This window comes from Cupressus sempervirens, chromosome 10, assembly GCF_028749045.1.
Source record: "Cupressus sempervirens isolate cs-2001-9-10 chromosome 10, ASM2874904v1, whole genome shotgun sequence".
NCBI lineage: Eukaryota > Viridiplantae > Streptophyta > Pinopsida > Cupressales > Cupressaceae > Cupressus > Cupressus sempervirens.
In genome coordinates, this window is record NC_143127.1 from 390,105,306 (window position 1) to 390,112,764 (window position 7,459).

Sequence of the window (7,459 nt, forward strand, 5' to 3'; positions counted from 1 at the left end):
CTTTAACCTAAATTGTATTTAATTAATAAATATTAATTTTAAGGAAAAAAGTAGAAGTAGTTTTTTAAAGGTAGTTCTCAACTAAGATATAATTTGGAATATGAGAAGAACCCATAGGAAGCTAAGTAATTGTTGTGATGAATTTTTAATCAGATTCTCATTTTAAATTTAGGATGGTTGTAACAAAATGGAAAATGTGATTTGAGTTAATTATTAGCAGTTGTATTTTTAAGAAGTGCAAGGGTTATGCTGAAAGTAATATATATATCATATGATCATATTATAGAATATCTATCGATTTATATCTCTCTATTTCTATTTAGATATATTTCTCTCCAACTCACACACTCTCTGTGTCTACCTCCCTATCCCTATCTTTATATCTTTCTTATGCACTACATACTCCTCTCTCCCTTACTCTCTAGATTTCTATCCATCTAACTATCATTTCATGTATGAAGTGGATAACCTAGATTTTATTAATCAATAATTCAAAATTGGTTTTATCTCATTAGCTCCATCTCTTCCTCTTTTTCTTACTCTATATACCACCATATCTCTCTCTCTCTCTCTCTCTCTCTCTCTCTCTCTCTCTCTCTCTATGCATATATGCATCCTTTCACCTCTCTACCTTGTAGTTCCTTTATATGTGCACAATTTTAACTTTGTAGTTGTTACCTCAATTTTAAATTATTTTTCGCCTGCACCAATATTCATAGGCTTGGCAAATGTGCAAACTTTTTTATATTAAAAAATAAAAATCTTTGGTTGAGAGAGAGCATTCGGTTACAAAAAGAGTGGGTTTAACAATGGAGGAAACTATGTTAAGTGGACGCACATTGTACTAGTATTGGGATGGGTGACCTCTTAGTAAGTCCAACTATTTCACGTTTTTTACTTTTTCATGTTTATGAGCATCACCTAGATCCAATGAGTGCTAAGTGTTCTATCATGAGAGATGAGTTTATGTAAACTACTACTCCTGAAACATGGGCCAATGAGTTTGACTCAAACACTACACAATTAAATCCTGATAGCAATATCACAAATTGACTAATGTAGAATATATCTCCTACTTATCAATATAACATATTATTAGAGTTGTACTCTTTGGTGCTCAATAGCAAGATAGTTTGTAAAAAAAACTTAATAAGAAAAATCCAAATACTCCCATCTTCAATGTGTTTAAAAACACACATACTGAGTACCTATTGAGCACCAATTTGTGTTCCAATGGGTGTGGGATCTACCAAAAACCCCCCTTTATCAACCAAAATATGAAATTGAAAATAGATAAAGATATTGATCTGCAATTTCTCCAACTATTTAGAGAAGATTTCAAATACTAACCCTACACTCTTCTATGCATTATATCTTGTCAACAAGACTCTACCTTCACTTACATTGAGATCACAAATAAAAATAGGAAACGTGTCTTACATGCTCAAATGTCCAATTTTGGAACAAAAATTTTAAAGATTGTTGGGGCCATTCAATAGCCAATAACCATCATGGACAATATCCATATTCATATCCATCATATGGTAATCATTAAAGAACTTATCAAGTTAGACAAAATCAAATAATTGTTAAGATGACTTGTAGCAGATAACATGCCTCTAATCCATGCTTGTCCAATTCAATAATGCAATACAAATTGTAGACCCCCACCAACCTCTTACAGTCGTATAGTTGTCTGTGCATCCAATGAAAGTCCATGCAATGTATATTCATTTTACAATCCTCTTATGCATACTTTGTGTTCAATTTTCTGCTTTCCTATAATTTATCAATACAATCTGACATTGCTTAGAGAAAGTGTTGCATTATGTATTTTCTTTTATACATTTCTTGTCCTTCAATATTGCTCATGATGTTTTAGCCTTTTTTTCTTAGTGGGTGTCTGCATTGTAGCACTTCTATGTTCTTACAAGTGAATTTCTCTTTGTGGTTTGCTTAATTCAATTAATCCATCAAGGCAGATGTGTTTATAAATTGATAGTCTTCGATACCAATTTTGCGAACTTGATGACTGGAACACTCACTAACCCAAACGAAGCAAATGGTGGGAAGCCCAGTTGACTCAAAGTGTAAAATCAGAAAGAGAGTGTCCCTCCCACTTGATCATGAAAACAAAGATCATCAGTCCAAATCAAAGTTTGTCTACAACACTCAATCTTATATGCTATTTCAAAGAATGAATGGCCTAATAATGGAAATTAAAAGGTGCAAATATTGCCCAGCACATCTTATTCCTTCCATAGAAACCTGTGCAACGCATACAGTTAACAATTCAAGCCTTTTTCCAAACGATTAGTTTCTTGGTTGCTTTGCATCATATGAGGTTAATAGCATATTGTGTAAATGAAAATATTAAGTCAATCGTCCATACCAATTACCATGCAAAACACACCAACATCATAAATAAACCCATCATTTCCATATCAGATAAGTTTTATCAGATCAATTTCAAAATAGGAGATCTCCCAACAGGCAAGAAGACAAAGCACAAGATCTTTTATTCATATACGCCTCGACCACAATTGAACTTTCCTAAAGAAACATACTGTGGACAATGGAATAATGGAAAGACATGGATGGAGAGTACTCACAATATTTCTGAGGGCCACAATGTTGAGAAAAGTCGATGGCTAGTTTAAGGGTTCCTCTGCATCTTGATTGTCATTCAGCAAAACGGAGCCTGTTGCATAGACTCTTACCATGTTGCACTTTGCTCACCCATGCATCATTTATTTTGTACACAAAACCTCACTTTCTCTTAGCTCATGGTAATAGTTTTCTATATAATCCCAATTTCTTCCATGAATGTTAATTTCAGCTCAGCTACTCATTTCACCTATTACCATTTCTATTTTTATGACATCAAACAACCACTAGTGAACCGAAAGTTTGACCGCTTATCTATTTTCACAGTGCCCGACACCGCCAGAGTCTCACAACATTCCGGCTACAAGTCTCTCAGTAATAAGCCTATCGACTTAAATATGAAGATTATATTTTATTATATTAAATATTAAAATTTTAAAGAAAATAAATTTATTTTGAGCTTTTCGGGAAAAAAATCTTTAGGGGGTTCTCTAACTAGATTTTCTATAAAAATAACAAGTGTATCATTGATGATTGTGCCTATATTTACAACGTGTTTGTGATATTTGTTGAGCTGTCATTTTGCACAATGCTTAACAATAGGAATCCTTTCGAACTCCTCTTTTGAAAAGCTAATTTGGGATCAACTCCAAGGTTCTCGGTGATCTTGCGACCTACTAAAATCTGCTCAATAGAAGATAAATGTATTTGTTCACAAGGAAGCCTTTGCTAGTTCTAACCAATTTCAGATAAGATGTTGAATCTGTTTGCTATCTCAAAACAAATAACCACACAAAAAAAAAGTGTATGTATATATGTGTGTGTGTGTGTGTGTGTGTGTGTGTGTGTGTGTGTGTGTGTGTGTGTGTGTGTGTGTGTGTGTGTGTGTGTGTGTGTGTGTGTGTGTGTGTGTGTGTGTGTGTGTGTGTGTGTATTTGTATTTTTTTATTTTATAATGACTGCAATTTTAACTGTGCAGCTACGTGAATTCCTAAATTAACCAAGTGTTTGTAAAAGCAAATAACAAAGATAGGGTAACAAGAAGTTTAAGCAAATAACTTGAAAAGTAAATCCCTAACGAACATAAGCCACAGAAACAACACATTTGCGAGGTAAGCCTTTGAAAAGATTAGTAGGTAACCAATGAAAATAGGAGCAACACTTCCTAAATTCCATTGATGCAATCATCGATGGGAATTCAGTAATCGTAAGATGTTTCACATTTCATCAGATCACAAGGCCACAGAAAGTGTGCTCATGCAAGACAAAAAATTATGTAGGAATAATATGGTGATCTCTTCTCCAACTAAGTACACCAGCAAAATTTGTAAACACATGGCAAACGCCAGAACTAAAAGATCACACAATCAAAATAACACAATAAAACTATTGGCTCAATTGCACTCCATGAACATACATTCACAAAATATAACACACTCAAGCAAGAACAACTACACTCTGAATGAGAGCACCAAAAGTATATATTATTGCATCAAAATAATGGCCTAGAATACATATTACATTCCTGAATTTATAAGAAATTCTCTCCTCAATTTGTGTTGAGAGTGAGAGGTCTCTTTATGCAAACATATGCTTCTAAACTAATAAGACAAATCTATTTATGTACAAACCAACTCTCTAACTAATGCTAAGTAGGACTTCACCCTTATTTATATAATTAAATGGGTGCATGAGCCTTTACATGTCTTAAAACAAAGAAAGCATGAGAAAATAAGAAGAAGAAAGCCATTAGATTACGTAAGAGTCTCTAAAGATGCCAAAAGTAGAATCTCCACCTTCTCTAGATGTTTGTAGGAGTTAAACTGTCGTCAAAATGCATTTATGATGCATGGAAAGCTCTAAATTTGGAACTAGCACTTAACTATCGGCACACCTCCGAACTCTTCAAAAAATATTGCCACACCTTGGGAGAAGTGCACCTTGGAAGACAGGTCCAAAAAATGCAAAATTTTACCAAGTGTCAAATCTGAAATTCTAGCTTCTAGGTTTTGTTCCCCTTCATACTAGAGCTATGTCTGGGTATTTGCTTTTGAATTTATCTATAATCTCTAGTTTCTAGCAACTGGGTTTTCTGGCAGAGAGTCAGACTAAGCAAAAATAGTAGGCAAAACCCTAAAAAGACTCAAATCCTGGACTAGGGATTTTAAAAGCTAAAAAATATTAGGGGATCCCCATTTCTAGGCAAAATGGGGTGTGCATTGTGAAACCACAACGAATAGCCCTGAAAAAAAGGGAAGAAATGACAAAGGCATTTCTTCATCAGCAAATATTCCTCTAATATGTGTCAAACACCAATTGTAGTACCTGCTCCTAGGTCGCATTGTTGTTATCATGACCGAACTCTGTTAAACTAGTTTTATGTTGATGGTTAGTAGCATTGTTTTGAGACTATCAAATATTGTGCTATGGATTCAGTTGATGTATGATGAGATTACTTAGACTCTACATTTCATGTATGCATAATGCTTATTACATTATTTCAGTTATTGATGATGATTAGTAGATGGTTTATTATCGCATGTGTTTTCTTATGGATACTTACCCCATACTTGCATGTGTTGGTGTGTGTGTTTGTTCTCTTATTATATGGCATTTCTAATGTGGTTAAGGAAGGGAGTCATAGTCACCTGCTAGTCGGGATCTACATGATGCACCACTTCCTGCCATTACCTAGTTAGCTTAGTATTTATATATTGTATGTACATGCATGAATTTTATGCAGGTTACAGGTACCAAGTATCGACTTCCCTGAATTGCCAGGATGAGCGTACCCTATCGCACGGTCTCAATGGTAAGAGAGGGGAGATAAATTCTCAAGTCCAAATCCTAAGCCCTTAAACCATTTGTCCTAGAAAGGTAGGACAAGTATCTGAGATATTTTACCTTCTGAATGTGTCGGATGACATAATTCGTGATTTTAACCCTTTAGACTGTTTTGCATGGATTGTTCTATGATGGGTTTTCATATTTTATCTTGGTAGTCTTTGGAGAATATTTTATTAATTAAGTCTAAAATTAAAAGATTTAATTAATAATTTAATTATTTTGAGAAAAAAATTAATATAATATCATGATCTTTAGATATTTTGATTTTAATTAATTAAATGGAAATTAATTGAGAAAAAGAATTAAATAAAAGAAATTAAAATTAATAATAATAATAAAAATAATAAATAAATAATAATAGAAAAGATAAAAGAATTAAAATAAAAGTTATAAGTCTACCTAGGAGTAAGCGCCTATCTTGATTGCACATATGTCAACAACACAGGAGTTAGCGCACAAATTAAGCACATGGTGTCTACAACCTTGTGACTCATCTAGAAGGTTGGAAAAGATTCGTGTTTAGTTGTCAACACCTTCTAGTTGTTTCTAGAGACATTCTAGGTGCTTCCTAAGAGTTCTTTATGTTCAGGCACTCCTAGAAGCTCTAGGAGCGTGTTTGGAGGACTTGGAAACGTGGGAGAAGGAAGGAGCTTGCTCTACAGTTTCTGAGGTAAAGTGAATTAGCATCAGTGTCCAGGTAGACACTTGTGATTCTGCCTATGTTATTTCCGCTTCTTGCACTTCTTGTCTTCTTCGTGTCTTTTGAATGCTTTATAAAGATTTTCATATCTTGATTGTATGCATTTTGTCATGGGTAGTTAAAAAAAATTTCATATGCGTAGATCTGAGAAAACTATGGAGCTAGGATTTTCAGATGCGTATGGACAAACCTATTTTTAAAAAATAATGAGTAAATTTAGAGAACAATTACTATTTAGAAAAAATTCTCAATTCATCGAATTGGAAAGCCCTCTTTGTTTAAAACTAGGTAGATGTTCTCTTTATATATACACGCGTGCGCGCGCGCACACACACACATATACATATACATATATGTATACATACATATATATACATATATATATGCTTTCTAAAGATTTTCATATCTTGCTTGTATGCATTTTGTCATAGGTAGTTAAAAAAAATTCATATGCGTAGATCTGAAGAAACTATGGGGCTAAGATTTTCATATGCGTATGAACAAACCTATTTTTAAAAAATAATGAGTAAATTTATAAAACAATTACTATTTAGACAAAATTCTCAATTCATCAAATTGGAAAGCCCTCTTTGTTTAAAACTAGGTAGATGTTCTTTTTATATATATATATACACATATATATACATATACATATATGTATGTATACATACATACATATGTATGTATATATATGTACATACATACATATGCATATATGTATGTATACATACATAGATATATATGTATATACATACATATCTATGTATCTATACATACATATATGTATACATACATATATGTATATACATATACATACATACATACATACATATATGTATATACACATACATATATATATACATACATATGTATGTATATACATTTATATGTATGTATGTACATATGTGTGAGGCCTCGCCTCGACCCATCCTAGCCTCGATGATACTCTATTTTATTTTATTTTGTTTATGGCTCGATATGTCAGAGCATTATTTGTGGCACTGAACATTATTTTGCTGATTATGATGTATGATGCTTTATTTCAGATATTTGATTTCTGTAGTTTAATGTTTTATAACGTATATGCTGATAAAATGAATGAATGCAAACTAACACTTTGAATCTCTAATTTTAATGAGTAGAATGAGATGAATGAATAGATTATAGAAGAATGGATGTTTTAAAATTTCATGAAATTGTTGATGCGTATTTATATATATATATATGTACATGTGCTTCTCGAATTACTGACGTGTGCAATGAGTGTGTAGGAAATTTAGCCGGGAAATCCAATGGGAAGACAAA